General features: G+C 40.0%; 1 long non-coding RNA gene across 1 annotated transcript in view; it reads left to right on the top strand.

Annotated features, from left to right (window-relative positions):
- The window catches only part of LOC309865091, a 44,087-nt gene extending 26,760 nt beyond the window's left edge, over positions 1 to 17,327 (top strand). Inside the window, exons 4-5 of the long non-coding RNA XR_014311946.1 lie at positions 15,816 to 15,902; positions 17,256 to 17,327. This is a non-coding gene — a long non-coding RNA (uncharacterized lncRNA). The remainder of the gene's footprint in view (positions 1 to 15,815; positions 15,903 to 17,255) is intronic.
- Positions 17,328 to 17,765: the final 438 nt, after the last annotated feature.

The following is a 17,765-nucleotide window of genomic DNA, read 5'->3' as shown; positions in this document are numbered from 1 at the left end:
AGTTTAGTCTTATGGCTGCCTTCCTTAAAGAGGAGGCACAAAAAAAGGGGGGGCTATTTTTTGTGTCTCTAGTCAAAAATGTCTGGGGTTTTCCTTATTTCTAGGTTTCCTTCATTGGGTACCTTGGGTCAGCTGTCCACCCTGAACTATTCAGTTGAGGATCAAGTCAAGAGCAGGGGCAGTTTCTAGAAAAAGAGGACTCCTGAGCAGACAAAACCTAGGTATCTACTATTCTGGAAATGGTAGACACTCAGCAATTATTTGTTCAGTGATTGACTACTGAAAAGCTCAGAGGAACATAATATGTGCTAACCTACTTACAATAACATCCAGGAACCTCTAATTTTGATATGAAATGAAATCTCTTTTTAAAAATTATTTTTATTAACATATAATGTATTATTTACCCCAGGGGTACAGGTCTGTGAATCATCAGGCTTTCACGTTTCACAGCATTCATCAGAGTACATACCCTCCCCAATGCCCATAACCCAACCACCCTCTCTCCAACCCCCCCAAACCCCCAGCAACCCTCTGTTTGTTTGTGAGATTAAGAGTCTCTTATGGTTTTTCTCCCTCCCGATCCAGTCCAGTTTCATTTTTTCCATCCCTATCCCCCAAATCCCCTGACCTGCCTCTCAAAATCCTCATATCAGAGAGATCATATGATAATTGTCTTTCCCTGATTGACTTATTTTGCTCAGCACAATACCCTCTAGTTCCATCCACATCAGTACAAATGGCAAGATTTCATTTCTTTTGATGGCTGCATAGTATTCCTGTGTGTGTGTGTGTGTGTGTGTGTGTGTGTGTGTGTGTGTATAAAATCTCTTCTTTAGCCATTCATCTGTTGACAGACATCTAGGTTCTTTCCTTAGTTTGGCTATTGTGGACATTGTTGCTGTAAACATTTGGGTGCACATGCCCGTTCAGATCACTACATTTGTATCTTTAGGGTAAATACCCAGTAGTGCAATTGCTAGGTTATAGGGTTGCTCTATTTTCAGTTTTTTGAGGAACCTCCATACTATTTTCCAGACTGGCTGCACCAGCTTCCATTCCCACCAACAGTGTAGGAGGATTCCCTTTTCTGTGCATCCTTGCCAACATCTGCTGTTTCCTCATTTGTTAATTTTAACCATTCTGACTGGTGTGAAGTGGTAGCTCATTGTGATTTTGATTTGTATTTTTCCCTGATGCTGAGTGATGTTGAGCACTTTTTCATGTGTCTGTTGGCCATGTTCATGTCTTCTCTGCAGAAATATCTGTTGAAATTGTCTGTCTTCTGCTCATTTCTTCATTGGATTATTTATTTGGGTGTTGAGTTTGGTAAGTTCTTTATAGGTTTTGGATACTAGCCCTTTATCTGATCCATCATTTGTGAATATCTTCTCCCATTCTGTCAGTTGTCTTTTGGTTTTGTTGACTGTTTCCTTTGCTGTGCTGACCCATTTTGAGTCTATTTTTGTGTGTGGTATAAGGAAATGTTCCAGTTTCATTTTTCTGCATGTGGCTGTCCAATTTTCCCAACACCATTTGTTGAAGAGACTGTCTTTTCTTCCATTGGACATTCTTTCCTGCTTTGTCAAAGATTAGTTGACCATAGAGTTGAGGGTCCATTTCTGGGCTCTCTATTCTGTTCCATTGATCTTTATGTCTGTTTTTGTGCCAGTACCATACTGTCTTGATGATTACATCTTTGTAATAAAGCTTGAAGTCTGGAATTGTGATGCCACCAACTTTGGTTTTCATTTTCAATGTTTCAATGTTTCTTTGGCTATTTGGGGTCTTTTCTGGTTTCGTATAAATTTTAGGATTATTTGTTCCATTTCCTTGAAAAAAATTGTTGGTATTTTGAGAGAGATTTCATTAAATGTATAGATTGCTTTAGGTAGCATAGACATTTTCACAATATTCTTCCAATCTATGAACATGGAATATTTCTGCATTTCTTTGTGTCTTCTTCAATTTCTTTCATGAGTACTTTATAGTTTTCTGAGTATGGATTCTTTGCTTCTTTGGTTAGGTTTATTCCTAGGTATCTTATAGTTTTGGGTGCAATTGTAAATAGGAGCAACTCCTTAATTTCTCTTTCTTCTGTCTTACTGTTGGTGTATAGAAATGCAACTGATTTCTGTGCATTGATTTTATATCCTGACATTTAATTGAATTCCTGTATGAGTTCTGGCAGTTTTGAAGTGGAGTCTTTTGGGTTTTCCAAGTAAAGTATCATATCATCTGCAAAGAGTGAGAGCTTGACTTCTTCTTTGCCGATTTTGATGCCTTTCATTTCTTTTTGTCGTTTGATTGCCGATGCTAGGGCTTCTGGTACTATGTTGAATAACAGTGGAGATAGTGGACATCCCTGCTGTGTTCCTGACCTTAGGGGGAAAATCTGTCAGTTTTTCCCCATTGAGAATGATATTCATTGTGGGTTTTTCATAGATGGCTTTGATGATATTGAGGTATGTGCCCTCTATCCCTACACTTTGAAGAGTTTTGATCAAGAAAGGATGCTGTACTTTGTCAAATACTTTTTCAGAATCTATTGAGAATATCATAGGGTTCTTGTTCTTTTTTTTATTAATGTATTGTATCATATTGATTGATCTGTGGATGTTGAACCAACCTTGCAGCTCAGGAATAAATCCCACTTGGTCATGGTGAATAATCCATTTAATGTACTGTTGGATCCTATTGGCTAGTATTTTGGTGAGAATTTTTGCATCTGTGTTCATCAAGGATATTGGTCTATAATTCTCCTTTTTGATGGGGTCTTTGCCTGGTTTTGGGATTAAGGTAATGCTGGCCTCATAAAATGAGTTTGGAAATTCTCCTTCCATTTCTATTTTTTGAAGTAGTTTCAAGAGAACAGGTATTAATTCTTTAAATGTTTGGTAGAAATCCCCTGTGAAGCCCTCTGGACCTGGGCTCTTGTTTGTTGGGAGATTTTTTTTTTTTTAAGATTTTATTTATTTATTTGTCAGAGAGAGTGAGCACAGGCAGACAGAGAGGCAGGCAGAAGCAGAGGGAGAAGCAGGTTCCCTGCTGAGCAAGGAGCCCGATGTGAGACTCGATCCCAGGATGCTGGGATCATGACCTGAGCCGAAGGCAGCTGCCCAACCAACTGAGCCACCCAGGCGTCCCGTTTGTTGGGAGATTTTTGATGACTGCTTCAATCTCTTTACTGGTTATGGGTCTGTTCAGGTTTTGGTTCAGTTTTGGTAGTTTATATATCTCTAGAAATACATTCATTTCTTCCAGATTGCCAAATTTGCTGCCATATAGTTGCTCATAATATGTTCTTATAATTGTTTGTATTTCTTTGTTGTTGGTCATGATCTCTCTCTTTCATTCCTGATTTTATTAATTTGGGTCCTTTCTCTTTTCTTTTTGGTAAGTCTGTCCAAGGGTTTATCAATATTATTAATTCTTTCAAAAAACCAGCTGTTAGTTTCATTGATTTGTTCTATAGCTTTTTTGGTTTCTATTTCATTGATTTCTGCTCTGATCTTTATTATTTCTCTTCTTCTGCTGGGTTTAGGCTTTCCTTGTTGTTCTTTCTCCAGCTCCTTTAAGTGTAGGGTTACATTGTATATTTGATAACTTTCTTGTTTCTTGAGAAAGTCTTGTATTGCTATGTAGTTTTCTATCGGGACCGCCTTTGCTGTGTCCCAAAGATTTTGATCCGTTGTGTTTTCATTTGCATTTGTTTCCATAAATTTTTTCAATTTTTCTTTGATTTCCTGGTTGACCTATTCATTCTTTAGTAGGATGCTCTTTAGCTTCCATGTATGTGAGTTCTTTCCAACTTTCCTCTTGTGATTGAGTTCTAGCTTCAGAGCATTGTGGTCTGAAAATATGCAGGGAATGATACCAATCTTTTGGTACTGGTTGAGACCTGATTTGTGACCCAGGATGTGATTTCTTCTGGAGAATGTTCCATGTGCACCAGAAAGAATGTGTATTCTGTTGCTTTGGGATGGAATGTTCTGAATATATCTGTGATGTCCCTCTAGTCCAGTGTGTCATTTAAAGCAAATATTTTCTTGTTGATCTTTTGCTTAGATGATCTGTCCAGTTCAGTGAGGGGGATGTTAAAGTCCCCTAGTATTATTGTATTATAGTCACAGTGTTTCTTTGATTTGTTATTAATTAGTTTATATAATTGGCTGCTCCCATGTTAGGGGCATAGATATTTAAAATTGTTAGCTCTTCTTGTTGAACAGATCCTTTAAGTATGATATAGCGTTCTTCCTCATCTCTTATTATAGTCTTGGCTTAAAATCTAATTGATCTGGTATGAGGATTGCCACCCTAGCTTTCTTTTGGTGTCCATTAGCATGGTAAATCATTTTCCACCCCCTCACTTTAAATCTGGAGGACTCTTTGGGTCTAAAATGAGTTTCTTATAGACAGTATATCAATTTTTTTTTAATCCATTCTGATACCCTGTGTCTTTTGATTGGGGGCTTTTAGCCCATTTACATTTAGAGTAACTATTGAAAGATATGAATTTAGTGTCATTGTATGGCCTGTAAGGTGACTGTTACTATATATTGTCTCTACTCCTTTCTGATCTACTACTTTTAGGCTCTCTCTTTGCTTAGAAGACCCCTTTCAATATTTCCTATAGGGCTGGTTTGGTGTTTGTAAATTCTTTTAATTTTTGCTTGTCCTGAAAGCTTTTTATCTCTTCTTCTATTTTCAATGACAGACTAGCTGGATATAATATTCTTGGATGCATATTTTTCTCATTTAGTGCTCTGAACACATCATGACAGTCCTTTCTGTCTTGCCAGGTCTGTGTGGATAGGTCTGCTGCCAATCTAATATTTCTACCATTGTATGTTATAGACCTGTTGTCCCATACTGTTTTCAGGATTTTCTTTGTCACCGAGACTTGTAACTTTTACTATTAGATGATGGGGAGTGGACCTATTTTTATTGATTTTGGGGGTGTTCTCTGTGCCTCCTAGATTTTGATGCTTGTTCCTTTAGCTATATTAGGGAAATTCTCTACTATAATAATGCTCAATATATCTTCTGACCCTCTCTCTCTTTCTTCTTCTTCTGGGATCCCAATTATTCTAATATTGTTTTATTTATTGTATCACTTATGTCTTGAATTCTCCCCTCGTGGTCTAGTAGTTGTTTGTCTCTTTTTTGCTCAGCTTCTTTATTCTCTGTCATTTCGTCTTCTATATCACTAATTCTCTCTTCTGCCTCATTTATCCTAGCAGTAAGAACCTCTATTTCGTTTGCACCTCATTAATAGCTTTTTTGATTTCAACTTTGTTAGATTTTAGTTCTGTTATTTCTCCAGAAAGGTATTTTATTTCTCCAGAAAGAGATTCTCTAATATCTTCCATGCCTTTTTTGAGCCCAGCTAGCGCCTTGAGAATTGCCATACTGAACTCTAGTTCTGACAGATGACCAATGTCCATATTGATTATGTCCCTAGTTGTTGGTATTGCCTCTTGTTCTTTTTTTGTGGTAAGTTGTTTCCCCTTGTCATTTTATCCAGATAAGAATATATGAACAAGAGAATAAAATACTAAAAGGGATGAAAAGGCCCCAGAAAAATATATGATAACCATATCAGAAGAGACCCGAAACCGAAGGGAGAAGAACGGGGAGGGGGGGGGGATATATATATATTAAGGCCCTGATTCTTTCCCTTATCTTAAAGTAATTAATTGGTTTCCCATCAGTGTCTAAGGTAATAAATGGGGACTGCTTTTTATTATCATGGACTTAACATGTTAGATATGTTTTATTTATTGTATTTATTATTCTTAGCACTCAGTTTAGGTTGTTCTTTAGGTGGCCAGTAAGAATCTATACACGTTAGGTCCTGAACCATTTTTTAGTCTTGCCTTATAAGTACAGGGACTGATTTTAATCCCTTAATTTTTTAAATGAGCTTTTAATTGACATAGAATATATACACAGAAAAATGCATAATTCCTGAGTGTAATAGCTCAAATTTTCATGAGGCGAAGGCACCTGTGAGCCTAGTGCCCACACTAAGAGCCAGGAAATGAGCAGCGTGTCTTGGCCCGTCCTGGTCTTTCCCCCTTCAAAGACATTCACTGCCTGACTCTTAGCTCCAGAGATTCATTTTGCCTGTTTTTGACTTTGTGTAATGAAATCATACAGTATGTTCTCTCTTTTTTTTTCTTCTAAAGGTTTTATATATTTGATAGAAAGAGACACAGCGAGACAGGGAACATAAGCAGGTGGAGTGGGAGAGGGAGAAGCAGGTTTCTGGCTAAGCAGCCCAATGTGGGGCTCGATCCCAGGACCCGGGGATCATGATCTGAGCTGGGGTCAGATGCCCAACAACTGAGCCACCCAGGTGCCCCTACAGTATGTTCTTTTGTATCTGTTGTCTTTTGTTCAACTTTTGTGAAAAGCATCCATGTTCTTTTGCATGGTGATTGTTTCTTCATTCTCTGTCATCGATGTTGAGCCTCTTGAATTGATTCTCTACCTTTTCAATTCTTTTTCTCTTGAACATTAAAAATTTTTATGTTCTACTTTTAATTTTTTAAATGAGCTTATAATTTTTTAAATGAGCTTTTAAATGAGGTATATTTTCTCAGACTTGTGTTCAGGTTTTCTTCTGTTCCCTGCATTGTCTCTCTCTTTTTAAAAAAATTTATTCTTTTTCAGTGTTCCAAAATTCATTGTTTATGTACCACACCCAGTGCTCCATGCAATACGTGCTTTCCTTAATACCCACCACCAGGCTCACCCAACATTGTCTCTTTTTGTTCAGGGTTCCTTTTTTTCTGATTGTGTTGGTCTTTGCCTTTTATTTAATAGCTTTACTGAGATGATTTGTGACTGGTTAGTCATATTTATTTACTTATTTAAGATTTTATTTATTTATTTATTTATTTGTCAGAGAGAGAGAGAGAGAGAGTGAGCATGCACAAGCAGGCAGAGAGGCAGGCAGAGGTGGAGAGAGAAGCAGGCTCCCTGCCAAGTAAGGAGCCCAATGCGGGACTCATCCCAGGACCCTAGGATCTTGACCTGAGCCAAAGGCAACAGCTTAACTGACTGAGTCACCCAGGCATCCCTGGTTATTCATATTTAGATGTGAAGACTAAATAGCCATTTGGAAGCAACTGTGGGATAACTGATGGAAAACCACAGTTTTACTTGGGAGAACTCCAAATGTCATGGTTCTGATTACCTTAATTGCTTCATAAGAAGCCACTCCAACCTCAAGGGCAAAAACCAGCATCAATCACATATTGTTACTATCTCTGGTGATTTGGGGGATTGAGTGGTCTCAAATAGGTGGTTCTCATCTGCGGGCTTTCATAAGGTTGCTGTCCAAGTGTGTGAATCTGAGGTCTTCTGGAAGCTTCTGCACTCATATATCTGGCTCCTGGGCCAGGAAGACTCCAACAGTTGGAGGCTAGAGCTTCTGGGACTCTCAGGGCATTTATCTTACTGTGGTCTCTCTAGTGTGGCAGCTACAGAGTAGCTGGATATTTTACATGGCAGCTCAGAATTCCAAAGGCATGTGTCTCAAGATAGTGTGAGATGAGAGCCATAGGAATGGCCTCTTTTAACCTAGCCCAGGAAGTCATGCAGTATCTCTCCTAGAGCATTGTAGTCACTATAACTGAGGCCCTAAGACAGTCCATAGTCCCAGAGAAGGAAATTACACTCTGCTTCTTGATGGGATAGATGCTAAATAATTTGTAGACCTGTTTCATAATCACTGATGTTAATATCTGCAAGTCTTTTCCTTAGGATTCTTGGGTTCTTCCTAAGATGAATTATCTAGGCTACTGGTGAGGAAGAGAGGTGGGACGATGCTCAGTAAGCCCCTCTGTCAGTATTCTTAGAACAGGGTGCAGGAAGGAGATTTCAGTTTGCTGGTGGGGGTGCTCCTGGTTCAACATGCAGATTTTCATCTCACCCTCCCTTCACCAACTGTATTTTTTTTCTTACCCCCCAGTTTCTTAATTCAGATTCCTTAGGAGCTCTGGTCTCCTACTGGGGAGAGCCAGGGAATCTTACTGCCCCTTGTAAACCCTTTCAACCCATCCTCGTTTTCAGATATATACCTGTCTACCTTTGTGATACATGGTGTCTGCCATACTTGAGTTTTTTTCGGGTTCCTAGATAGCTTCTCTCTGCCTCTCTGGATTTACTTTCTATCCCTTTCTGCTCTCTTGGGGACTTTGAGACACTGACTATCTAGAGTACATTAGGGAGCTCCTTTCCACTGCCTTCTAGCATCAGTAATGGTGCTATGGTGAGCCACATTAGAGCTTGATACAAGAGGAAAAATCAGCAATATTGGTCCTGTCTTTATTTAAAATTCTGATATTTTGTTCATTGTGGAATTTTTTTGCATCCATTCTGACTCTTTTAGACCTTGTGTTAAAATATCATTTATCTTGTTACTGAGTCTTTTGGTCCCCCTCTCTCCTTTAAATTTTGCACCCAAAGCAAGTGTTTCATTTACTTCATGCGAATCCCATTACTCCTATTCAGAATACTTGGTGGCAAGACTCTATGTCCTGTTAAAATCATTTGGAGAATATTGATTTTTTCCCCCTTTATTTTTTTTAGCAGGTGACCAGCCTGTGGGGTTCAGTTCCGTCTCACCTTCTTTCAGTGTTGCAGACTTCAAAGTCTTTGCTATGCTGTGGGGTCTGCATCTGGCCACACAGGGTTTGTTTGGGCCTGGGTCATGACCTGTGTTGTAGCTCAGTTCTCAAGGCCTTTGCTCTGTTCCTGCGGGTATAGAAAATGCATGTGCCAGTGAGGGAGATCTCAGGACTCGTGTCAGTTCATACATAGAATTAGGGGACAGCTTTCTGAGATTTTAGCCATCCTCCCCAACTCTAAGTCCTGGTTGTTGATTCCTTTCTCTAGAATGATGAGGTTTCCTCTGAGTTTCAGCCTCCTGTGCACTTGCAAGTGAATGTTCCTGCCCTCAGAAGAACCTGCAAGAAGCAAGAGAAAGGGAAAAATAATGTGTATTTCCCCCATTCTCTTTTCATAATAAGGAGTCCTCTTCTTGTATCTCTCCTAGCACTGATCACCGTATGGCAAAAATACTTACATTTATTACTTTCTTCTGCAGGGGTCTCCAGGGGCTACAATAAAGAACCCAAAGGGAATTTAGCAGAGCTACCAAAGTCACAGAGAGCATAAACTCTTTACATCAAATTGGGCATCTAATTAGAGATTCTTTTTTTTTAAAATTTATTTTTAAATTATTTTTTATAAACATATAATATATTTTTATCCCCAGGGGTACAGGTCTGTGTGAATCTCCAGGTTTACACACTTCACAGCACTCACCATAGCACATATCCTCCCCAATGTCCATAACCCCACCCTCCTTCTCCCAACCCCCCTCCTCTATCTTTGGAGAACAGTGTGGAGATTCCTCAAGAAATTAAAAATAGAACTTCCCTATGACCCTGCCACTGCACTACTGGGTATTTACCCTAAAGATACAGATGTCGTGAAAAGAAGGGCCATCTGTACCCCAATGTTTATAGCAGCAATGGTCACGGTCGCCAAACTGTGGAAAGAACCAAGATGCCCTTCAGCAGATGAATAGATAAGGAAGATGTGGTCCATATACACTATGGAGTATTATGCCTCCATCAGAAAGGATGAATACCCAACTTTTGTAGCAACATGGATGGGACTGAAAGAGATTATGCTGAGTGAAATAAGTCAAGCAGAGAGAGTCAATTATCATGTGGTTTCACTTATTTGTGGAACATAATTAGATATTCTAATGTGTAAAATCCAAAGTCCTTGCTAGGTTGTCAGCTTTGTGCCTGGCAAGACGGTGTTCTAACCCAGGGCACAGACAGGGCGGGTGCAAAGTGGGTATTCAATAAATACCGACTAAGTGGTCCAGTGACAGGCTTCACATAACTATTCAAAGTTTGACTACAGAAAATTGTATTTCCAAGGTTTTAAAATAATGAATGAGCCAATATCACATTAGGTAAGTGTCTCTGCTGTCCAAGACAGAAGCCTGGGGCCTCTGTGGCTGGGTTACTGCAGGAACAGATTGCCCTGAGGCTGGAGTATGTCCTTGGGTGTGGGGATTCAGCAGTAACTCCCATCCTGGCCCTGCTGTGTCCCTTTCTAATCCATAGCCCCAGGGCAACAACTTGTGGTAAGCGGACCCAACTGGTCATGCATCTGAGAACACAGTTCTGGTATATCCCCAGCAATATTTATATCCTCTACTGCTAGATTACTAATTAAATTAAGTAATCTGGAAGAGAGCTATGAGAACTTCAAGTTCTTTGACACTGGCTCAGAAAACCAACTAAAATGAAAAACTACAGATATTCTTGGATGATATTTCTCTGAAATATATTTTAGTTTGCCATTTGTTTATTCATTTAGTGACCCATTGTTTAATGCTTATTTTGTGAGAGACAACATATAATACATGTGGATGGATGAAGAGAAGCTCTTATTTAAAAAGCTAAAGAGATGGGACACCTGGGTGGCTCAGTGACTTAAGCATCATTGGACTCTTAAATTTGGCTCAGGTCGTGATCTCAGGGTCATGAGGCCCATGTTGGGCTTGGGTTGGACGTGGGGCCTACTTAAGAGTCTTCCTGGGACGCCTGGGTGGCTCAGTTGGTTAAGCAGCTGCCTTCAGCTCAGGTCATCATCCCAGCGTCATGGGATCGAGTCCCACATCGGGCTCCTTGCTCCGCAGGGAGCCTGCTTCTCCCTCTGACTCTGCCTGTGCTCACTCTCGCTCGCTCTCTCTCTGACAGATAAATAAATAAAATCTTTAAAAAAAAAAAAAAAAGAAAAGAGTCTTCCTATCCCTCTGCCCTACCCCCCTTGCACGCAGTCTCAAAAAATAAATAAGGAAATAAATAGAAAAGCTGAAAAGGCCTTGCTCTGCTCTCTCCTCTCCCTACCAGTTGACATTCTCCTGGAGGACAAAACATCTAAGCACTGATTAGATGTTACAAGTGCTCCAGGAGTTTGCCAGTCCTCCCCCAGTCATCCCTGCCTGTCCTTCTCATTGCTCTTTCTACCTGGCCAAGCTCTCATCTCAGGGAGTCCCATCCCTGCTGAGCTGGTGGCAGGTCATGTGACCCTCAGCACACACTCCACACCCCAGGTTTGGAGTGGACCCAAAGTGCATACTTGATCCTCACTGGCCAGTTAGATTCCTTCTCCTGATAATTTTGAACTGGGAGCCATTTTTGAATTGGCTAGGCTTTCATGCCAGTGTGGACTCAGATGAGAAACCACCATCTTAAGCAGACCTTTGGGACTATGTGACTAAGGAAGTATATTGATGTAGACTGTGGAAAGAAACGGTGAGTGTAAAGAGGATCTGACCAAAGAATCCATGTCAGCATGTGAGAAACATGGAGACAGAATCCTGCTTGGCTCCTAATGGTGTCCCAGGAACCCCAAGGCCAGCTGTATCGCTGCCCTTGGAGTCCAGAAGATGCCCTGATTCCTTACGATAAAACTGAAGAGGATTTCTGGATTGTTTTCTTTTAACAAAATGCTTCTTGATTAAAATTTAAAAAATGAAATGAGATACAAGCTAAATATACATAATAATGGCAAAGAGGAAATAGCAAATAATTCTGTCTGGTTAATTCAAAAGATAGGTATATTATTTCATGTCTCCACTAAATTATTGCTATACTCCTCATCTCCACATGTCTAAGAATAAAAGTTAAAATTGATGTCCTGAAATTTTAATTATTTTATTTCTGATTGATGATTTTTAGAAGTTTATTACTTTGGTGATAGCCTTAGCATCTCTAATTTCTTTGTTCAAAAACCACTTGCTGGCAAGGATGCAGCTTGAGATAATTATGGCTTTGTGTGCCGAGTGTGTTTTTTAAAGTTTATTTTGATTTATGGTGACTCAACCCCTCAGTCTATGTGGTTAACTTTTTTGGATGGGGTAGAGGTCTTCATGGATTCCCAAAATCTGTCTGCAAAAAGCGTGAAACTTAAGGAACTCTAGTTGGTTTCTTACCTCAATTCATTTTGCTGTCTCTGGGGTATTTGGTATGAAGGTGTCCAATAAGAAAGCATCTGTCTCATTTAACTGGTAATTACTAGTGTAGTGGATTATTTTCAAGGATCGTTTTCTTAGTGCCCTAGATAAGGATTAAAAGAATGCCTTTTAAATTTCTCTTCATCAGAATCAATTCTCCATTTTTTTCTCTGCTTTAGGAACATATCCCCCCTGAGGAACATTCCGCAAAGTGAAAGTCTATTTTCCTCTTTGAGTGACAGGGACAGGTGTAGCATCTTTATCTTCTGACATAACCAGTCTAAACTTTCACATTGATTTTTTATCTCCTGTCTTGCTCTACCTGCTGCAAATTGAGTGAAAACTCCCAATCCTTTTGTCTCTCGGTGTTTCATAGATGACATGAGAATTTTTAAATCCTGGCAAGAAAGTTCACATCAATAGCAACAACAACAAACAACAAAAGAAAAGTCCACAACAGGAGAAACTATAGGGTTGTAAAAAGTCACTTTCCTGCCTTTCCAAAGGACAGCAGTTTCCCTGTTTTCCAGTCTCAAAGTGTCTAGAGGGAGACTGGCCCGGTCTGAATTATAAAGAACAAATTGTTTTTCTCTGCCTCCCTCACTTTTTGTTTTTCTTCTTTCTCTCTCTTTTTTAAAGATTTTATTTATTTGTTTGAGAGAGAGAGCATGAACAGGGGGAGCTGAGCAGGAAGCCTGGACGATGAGGCGTTCTAACCCAGGACTCCAAGTTCTGAGCTAGAGGCAGACACTTAACTGACTAAGCCACCCAGGCACCCCCTCTTTCAAATTTCTGACTGAGTTTCTTGGTTATTTTCAGTGCTCAACTCTTTCTGGTCTCCTATCAAGTTGTCCTTCCCTACTGGCCTCTCTTACTACCCTAGTGTCCTACTCAGCTCACCTGCCCAGACTATGAGCCAACCTCTCCCTCCTTATCTTCATTCTTCCTCAGACCTTACTTTGGCTGGAAGAATTTCCCATGACTGAGGCAATGGCTCCTGTGCATGGTCATGTGAAAAGTGTCTGTGGAAGCAGGATTGCGGGTGTTGGGGAAAATGAAATATTAATAAGGGAGATGGAAGGTGGGGTGTGCCCTGGGCTGGACCTCACATCTCTTCTCAGAACTCTCACAGAGTGTCCTTCCACACCTTGCCCCTCACACTTGGGTGCCTTAGGTCCCTAGTGCAATATCACTGCCTTCTCTTCTAGACTCAGATTATGAGAAGAGATCAGGTTTCTCCACCTGCCCTTCTTATATGCTAAAAGCACATGACCCTAAGTAAATAGTTAGTAAATATTTGTTCAATAAATGAAGAGAATCCTCTCTTGTTACTCCAGTCATGATGTGCAAGTGACTGTTGATTCATCCTCTATATAGTGCTATGGCGCTGGTCCCAACCACTCCTTTGTGGAGTCATGTGGACCATAGTAAGTGAATGCATGGATAAATGAAAAAAATGAAAAGAATGTGGGGATGATATTTTGAAAATATTAAACTGATTTTTTAAAAAATTCCCTTAATCGATAATATCCCTCATCTCTCCACACATGGAATGGATGGGTTTTGTTATTTCCGGGAAATAATAGGTACTCCCAGTCCCGAGCAAAGAAGTCATTTGTTGGCTTTGGTTCTCAGAGCTGACATCCTTTTTTTTTTTTTTAATTAATCATTTTTTAAAATTTATTTTCAGCATAACAGTATTCATTATTTTTGCACCACACCTAGTGCTCCATGCAATCCGTGCCCTCTCTAATACCCACCACCTGGTACCCCAACCTCCCACCCCTGCCACTACTTCAAACCCCTCAGATTGTTTTTCAGGGTCCATAGTCTTCATGGTTCAGAGCTGACATTCTTGAGTCTTTAGCAACACAATGTCTTACCATCAAAAAGAGATTTTCTAAATCCCAAAAGTTTCTCTTTACCTATCAAGAGTTAAGCCTTGCTGACTCAAATCAAAGGTTTATTGTCACCAGTGGGTTCTGATCCTGGTCACTTATCAGAATCACTTGGGGCACCTTAAAAAAATACTAATGCCTATATTCTATTTCTAGAGACTCAATTTAGTTATTTGGTTTAAGATAAAGTTCAGGTATTGCTGTTTTTCAAAAACATTTCTTAATGATTTTAATGTGCAGTACTAGTTGAGAACACTTCTGTAAACCATAGTTTTTGAAGGCAGATGAAATGACTATGGGAAGACCCCACACAAAGGAGAGGGAGAAGTGGGAGAATAGGACAAAGAGGTCAGACAGGAATGATTTGACTCCCTCGTGAGCACTGAACTCTGGCATGTGGGTGGGCAAGGGTTGGCAAGGAAAATCCAGAAAGGTTGGGAAATACCTGGTATGGGAGTTAGTCCTAACTTCTCACCATGTTTCACAGGAGAATACCAAGCCCTGTAGGTAGGTCTTATGTTAATCATGGTGCTGAGCATGGGCTGCTCAGGTGGTATTTTAGGAATATCTGAGGGATCTAAGTTGGTGGCCAAAAGTCCCCTGGAGCCCATCATCCTCCAGTGGGGTGTGGCAAAGGCAGTTGAGAATTTTGGGAACCCAAGAAGGATGCAGATGTAGTGTCAGATCTGGTTGAGATGGGGAGACTGCTGAGTATTAGAATCTCTGGCAGAAGGTGCTGGTGGGGACCAGTGAGTGCTACAGCGAGTGGCATCCTAATACACAAGGGACTTGACTTTCAGTGGGCAACAGACAGCAAAGACCTTGAGGGTGGTTTTTGTCTGAAACCCCACCTTCTGCTGCCTTGAAGGTAGGAACATCTTCCCCTCCATCCAGATGTGAATCTGGGAAGTTAGAAATAGCCCTCATTGGGGGTTGGAAACTTGAGTTGAATTAATATTCACTCCAAGTCAATTTGGACCAACATACATTGTTTTCAGCGAGAAGATATCGGGTTATATTTAATTATCAAACATATGTTGTTCTTCTGCTACCAGAGAAAGTAGGAACAACAGGGAAAGATGAAAATGTTTATAGATAATATTATGTGTTATTATGTGTCTTGTATGTCTGGGTGGTTGTATCTACATTTTTGAGATGACACCAAAAATATAAAGTATGAGCTCAGGTATTGACCAAGTAGATCTAATAAGTTTTCAGTAGTATTTCACATAAAGTTCAATGGAATAGTACTCAGCAATAACAAGGAAACTGCCAATACATGTAATAATATGAAAGAAATGCAAAAATGATGATCAAAAGGAGGCAGACCCCAAAGAGTACATATTAATCCATTAATATGAATTTGAGGAATGGGAAACACAGTTGATGGTGATGGAAGTCAGAATAGTCATAATAGTGGTTATTGACCAGAAAGACATGAGGGAAATTTTGGGGTGATGGGTATGTTCTCCATTTTGATCTGGGTGGTAGACTTAAAGATGTATACATAAGTAAAATGCCATTGAGTTGTCCACATAAGAGTTGTATATTTTATTGTATGTAAATTGTAAATTTAAAAGTATTAAAAAAAGAGGAGCAAATGAAGAAAACAGTCCTACTCATTTTTCATCCAAATACTTGAGCTAAATTGTCAGAATGCAAAGCCAAGTGTTGAAAAGTGAATGGTGCCATATAAAAATATATGTGGTGCTTAAATTTGCCAGAGATTGAGTCAGTCAGGCTCCTGGAATACTAGAGAGAGGACAGAAGGTTTAGACATGAGCAATGAAGAAAATGTGTTTTTACCAAAAAGCCCCTGGCCTTCCTCTGACAGTTTCTTTTTCTCCTTTGGAAATTTTTAGATGCATTATGTTACCACAGCATTCTTCCAAAACTCTCCTTCTGGAATTGATTTGTCTAGAGACCGACTGGCTTCTTTAAAATCAAAAGTAAGCTGTCAACACATCCTAATGGCATTTTTTTTGGAGGGAAGATTGGTGGTGAAATGGCCTGAAGATGCAGGGATCATGCATGTGTTCAGAGTCCTTAGGAAGGTTCCTTGTTTTCATTGTGGTGTAGTGGGGAGATTCTGTGTTGGTTTCGACATCAAAAAGATGTGAGGTCAGCACCCAGCCTCACCATTTCCCATCTGGGTGATCTTGGGAAAGTGGCTTAATGTTTTAGAACCTTTGTTTCTTCACCTGTGAAAAGGAGATAATAGCTCCTTCACAGATTGTGCAATGAAGATTAAATTTGATCATATATCAGTGATTGGCATAAGATAGGCTCCCAACAAATGAGTACTCATTGTTATGAAAGAATTGCCAAGTCACCTACCCAGACATCATCCTCATCAATAATGGACCTTAGTTCATACACTTGTGTTCTTTTCCAATTCTCTTCCTCTTTCTAATCTCAACTCAAATGTTATCTGCCTTAATTCATATTCTGCCTTTTTGTCTCCTTTGTTGTTACCTTATAAAGTACTTAAAGGAAGAGTCTCTCTTCTGTTCACCCATACACTTCACAGAGGGGCCAGCACAGTGATTTACATAGGAAAACACCTAATGTTTGTTAACCTGAAAAATTCTTTTAAAATACAAATATTTGGGGCACCTGGGTGGCTCAGTGGGTTAAAGCCTCTGCCTTCAGCTTGGGTCATGATCTCAGGCTCTCTGCTCAGCGGGGAGCCTGCTTCCTCCTCTCTCTCTGCCTGCCTCTCTGCCTACTTATGATCTCTGTCTGTCAAGTAGATAAATAAAAAAAAATACAAATGTTTTAGCAGAGAAAATACATACTATTGATGTATCTGTAGTATTTTACATAGTAACCTCTATCAGTTTATCATATCAACTGCTTTATGAACTCCCAGAATGCATTTCCTCAGGTTAGGAAGAGGATATTACAACAAGTAGTTAATGGTACAAGATGGTAGTGTCTAGGCACTTTTAAGAGTTTGGCTGATAGGGACCCCTGGGTGGCTCAGTTGGTTAAGCAGCTGCCTTCGGCTCAGGTCAGAATCCCAGTGTCCTGGGATCGAGTCCCACATTGGGCTCCTTGCTCAGCAGGGAGCCTGCTTCTCCCTCTGCCTCTGCCTGCCTGTGCTTGCTTTCTCGCTCTCCCTCTCTCTGACAAATAAATAAATAGAATCTTAAAAAGAAAAAGAAAAATAAGACCATGTTTAAAAAAAAAAAAAGTTTGGCTGATAATAAACCTGTGTAATAATTATCTATTGCTGGGTACCAATCTCCCTGAAACTCAGTGACATAACACAATGATAAATTATTTATTATGTCTCACAGGCAATGAGAGTCAAGAATTTAGGAGCAGTATGGCTGAGTGGTTCCAACTTGAGGTTCCCCATGAAATTGCAGGTAGGTGTCAAATGGGGCAACAGTCATTTGAAAGCTTGACTGGGGCTGAAGGTTCTACTTCAAGGTGGTCATGGCTGTCAAGTTTGTCCTGGATGTTGGCAGTAGACCTCAGTTCCTCTCCATGTGGGCCTCTCGTAATGTCCTCACTGCATGGCCACTGACTGTCCAGAATGCATAATTTAAGAAACCAAGCAGAACTTGCAACGCCTTTGTGGCCCAGGCTTGGAAGTTAGGCAATGTGACTTCTGCCATCTTTTATTGGTCACAAAACCTACCCTGATTCAGTGTGAAAGCAGACCAGGCAAGGGCATGAATATCATGAATTGAGGAATGTTGGCGCCATTTTGGAAGTAAGTACCTTATTCTGGCACTAGAGATTAGGTCAAACTCATTCCACTTGCTTCCTGCGTGATGGTGGGTTGTACTACTTTTGACTCC

Source organism: Mustela nivalis, assembly GCF_964662115.1.
Source record: "Mustela nivalis genome assembly, chromosome: 5".
Classification (NCBI taxonomy): domain Eukaryota; kingdom Metazoa; phylum Chordata; class Mammalia; order Carnivora; family Mustelidae; genus Mustela; species Mustela nivalis.
The sequence above is the reverse complement of the archived record's forward strand: the minus strand, read 5'-3'. Positions and strand labels throughout refer to the sequence as shown.